Genomic DNA, 4,322 nt, shown 5'->3' on the forward strand with positions numbered 1-4,322 from the left:
AAAATTAGACCCAGAAAACCTGCCAAAAATCTGTCCGAACATTGAGATATCACAATAATAGAGCAACTGAAAATGTATTCATTCATTCATTCATTCCTTCATTTATTCATTCAATGTAAATTTCTGCATGTTACATAATTACTCCAGGAGACGGCGACAAGTGACTGTGTTTTGCTGTGCCTCACTCTCAACTGTCTCCTCCTGTGGGTTTGAGACTAAACTGAAGAAACATTTCCTCATACTTCATACTAAGTATGACCTAAACTCGTACCAATGTTCAGTGGCTTTAAAATAAGATTATGTAATTCAATTCAAAACAGCAAAATCTCAGAAATGTTGATTTGCAGCCCTGGATAGGTCTGTTACTGTTAGTTGTTTAACCCATTTGTGCCCAAATTCCTTTATTGTTATTGTATGCATACAACGTTCATTGTACCCACCAACAAAATTTCACATGCAAACTCCACACTAAATGCAATTAAAACTGAATAATAAAATAAATAAAGTGACAATCTAGTGTATAATTAGACATAACAGACTTAATTAGCATTATTAGCAACCCCCCCACCCCCCAAACTTATTAAATCACTATCACTACTAAAGTTATTTGATAGCTTGCTTCAGAGCATTAATTGCTCTGAGAATAAAAATGTTCCTCAAACGGGAAGTATGGCCATAAAATGTCTTATAGCGCCTATCAGATGGCAGAGGTTCAAATATGTGGTGGCATGGATGTGTAGAGTCCTTACAGATGCTGATAGCTTTGCTAAACAGCGTGACCTACAGATATCTTCTAATGCTGGTTGTTCAATGCCAATTATCCTCTGTGCTCGAAAGACAACACTCTGGAGTGCTTTCTTATTTACTGTACAGATGGAAAACCATACAGAAATGCAACAAGTTAATGCTCTGCAGCTATAAAGTGCAGGCATTAAGTTGCCTCAGCAGGCCATTGTGTATCAAAAAGTTAAATGAAAATAAATAAATAGATATGTAAAATATTCTGAAGAATATGTGAGTGGTGCTTAATGCTCTGCAGCTATAAAGTGCAGACACTAATAGTAACTCTAATCGTGTAGCATTATGTTAACAACATTCTAATTGTGTTAGCATTACACTAAAAACATCATAGACATAATAAATACCTAGACGCCTCATTGGCCGCTTTTGAGCCGTAGTTGCGATAAGTCGATGTGCAATGTTTATCCGGGCAAGACTGCTTTAATAAAAAACAAATGGAGCTAAACGGGGGAGCTGCGTTTTTTTTTTTTTTCTGGATAAAAACAACGATAACATTTATCAGCCGTTTTCAGTGGTTTTTTTTTTTTTTTTTTTTTTTGGTTGAAATCATTCTAATATTAATGTAGTATAACTCTAAAATATACATGTAAATTTTTTTTTAAGGTACATTAAATTAAATTACGTTTTTTTTTTTTTTTTCATTGCTTTCTCTGTCTTCAAACCCCAACACAGTTTTTTCTTGTGCCTCAGTTTTCAGAACACAGCTCCTTTCCCTTTGAAATACTGAAACAAATCTAAATAAAACATCTTTAAGTACTAATTAATTTACAATAATTGAGAAAATGGAATAAAATCAGCAAATACAAATCAAAAAGTGACACACTGATAGTCTTTGAGAAAATCTCAAAGGACTCTATACTACCGTGGCCGAGAAGTTGCAAAACAACTTTACGAAGTGTGAAACCCTTTTACGAAGCTCGAGACAAATGTACATTTTGGAAAACATTTTTAAAACCAATCATAAAACACAATTACATGGAAAAACACTTTTTTACCAAGGACGAAACAAATTTACATTTTAGAAAACAAATTAACAACGCAAACACTTTTACCAGTCCCCGAAATAAATTTACAATGACAGATTCTTCACGGAAAGGGAATGTACCATTTACAATGACAGATTCTTCACGGAAAGGGAATGGTTGATTAGTAGGGAATGTGGAAGTGACCGGGGTTGATTCGTGTTTTGAAATAAAGTTTTATGGTGACTGAACATGGAGGGGGGCGGCCGAGGGATGTTTTGCCCGTTTTGTGGCAAACACATCAGCAGCTTAACGCGGTTTTGCTTTACGTGTGGTCGGTGTTTGGAGTTTCTAAAGGACGCGGTCCAGACGGAAACACAGGGGACGTCTCGACAGCCGGACAGTGCTAGGCAAAGTAAGTTGTTATTTGTTATTTTTCAGTGTAGCAAAATCTAGGTCTAGGCCTTAGTAGATGCTAGCTATCTGAGGCCATGTGAATAAAAATCAGTAATGCTAATAATGATTTTTTGAGCGGCTTATAACTTTCTGTTTTGAAACAGAACTCTGTCCATAGAACAACCAAGCCCATCATACAAACAGTTCATGGAGTACAGAAGCAAAGTCAAAGAGCGGCAGTCTTTTAACTATGGGCCAAAAGGAAGATTTAAGCCTAAAGAAAGAAAACACGTCCAGGTAAGTTGTACTGACCATCCTATACAATTTTGCAATGCTTTATATGTATTTGTGTGTATGTGTATATTTATTTTACTTATGTATACATTAATTATATATCTTTGTTATTTTACTAGATAAATGTAGGATTGATGGCGCCACATGAAAATGATGGAACCGATTTAAAACCTCTAAGAGGGAAAACACTCCCGTTATTTACAGACCCGGAGGTAGCAGCACCTGATCTACTGAAACAAGCTGTACAGAAAATGAAAACATTTAACAAGGACATGCACGAAGGACCTTACATCCTTTTGTATCCAGACTGCTCAGAGGTGGTCCATGTGCCTGGGTCAGAAAGGCCATTCAAATTGGCAGAATATAAAAAGGAATAGGAAAGGCATATTCCATAATCACTTTTTTTCATTTGCCTAGAAAAACACTATAAAAAGAGGTTAGTGGATCTCATGATTCAATATTTTTTACATGAATTTTGATACTTTGCTGGAGGGATAGATAATGTTTGTTTGATTTATTTTTTTCAGTGGATGATACTTCAGACTCTGATTCTGAAATTGTCATCACAACAAGGAGCACAGCTGAATTCAATCGAGCTGACATTGGTACATCAGTTTATTTCTATTTTTTATTTTTTTTATATTTATGTATGTTTGTATTTATTTATTAGATTGTGCATTGGATTTTATTGCATAAAATCTTTGTCCTGGTCATAAGTTAGTGGAAAAAGGTTTGTTTTGATTTGTTTTGCAGTAACTATTATACAGTAACAAGAAACCATTCAGCCATTGATATATGCTGTATGTGGTATGGAACAATAATGGAAGACTGTTAAAAATGGTTGATAATTTTATCCGTTCCCTCTCAGGTTTTTGAACCACAAAATCAAAGTACTCCCAAACTCAAACTGGAAGATGAAAGGTTGGTGTTGCGAACACTTGTACACAAAGGAACTTCCAGGCGTGGCATGGGTTGAAATTAGTTTCTTTACTTCTTTTACTGGCAAATAATAATAATAAACTCATATCTTATTGGGCTACAGAGTGCTTTCACTACCAGGTAAAGGGCAATTTAACATTTTTTTTTAAATTTAAAACTCACAAAATTGTGATAAAACTACTAGCAGATATTTCACTACTTATGCACATACACATTATACATTTATATTGCTTTTTTGGAGATATTTTGTTCACCTGGAAATACAGCAAGACTGCACATAAGCTCAACGTTGCTACATGCTATCGGCTGTTTCTGTAACTGACTTGTGTGAGCTTTACTTAATTCACCTGCAAGAGCTTATTGGTGTGTCTGTAACTGACTTGTGTGAGCTTTACTTGTGAATAAACACAAATGACAAATTAACCAAAACCATTAAAAAAAAAAAACATGTGAGAATGAAGGGGGGGATGCAATGAGAGACAGTGTTTTTTTTTTTCTAGTGGTAATCACCAATAGGAATCTTGGCTGTATCGTTGGTGTATACATAATGTTTTTACATGATTTGACTGTAGGCCTGGAAGGACACCTGCTGGGTTTTAAGATGTCTAAAACACCCACTCTAGCCCAGAACACCTTGGCCACTAGAAAAGACCCATTGTCTCTCATTTCATCCGTTTGACTCGCTGAGAGTACTTTTTAAATAAATTTATCTTTAAGTTGTTGATGTGATCAGAGAATTCGCTCTGATGAACTTGAAACAGAAAATACCATATATATGTAATGTGATTTATAACAAAATAATCTTTTTTATGAATCTTTCTGTTCCCTCTACTACTACCTTTTTACTCAAAACTACATTTATAGCCCTTTATCATGGAGCTAATAATTTTTTTATGTTTTATCATGTTTTTCAGAGATGCACCAAGGATG

At 34.9% G+C, this 4,322-nt stretch overlaps 1 long non-coding RNA gene across 1 annotated transcript; it reads left to right on the forward strand.

Annotated features, from left to right (window-relative positions):
* Positions 1-1,990: 1,990 nt before the first annotated feature.
* Positions 1,991-2,821, forward strand: LOC109081951. The gene is made up of 3 exons (XR_006158894.1): positions 1,991-2,178; positions 2,324-2,456; positions 2,573-2,821. It is a non-coding gene; the product is annotated as an uncharacterized LOC109081951 (long non-coding RNA).
* The last annotated feature ends 1,501 nt before the right edge of the window (positions 2,822-4,322 follow it).

The sequence above is a fragment of the Cyprinus carpio genome, unplaced genomic scaffold (assembly GCF_018340385.1).
Source record: "Cyprinus carpio isolate SPL01 unplaced genomic scaffold, ASM1834038v1 S000000454, whole genome shotgun sequence".
Taxonomy (NCBI): Eukaryota; Metazoa; Chordata; class Actinopteri; order Cypriniformes; family Cyprinidae; genus Cyprinus; species Cyprinus carpio.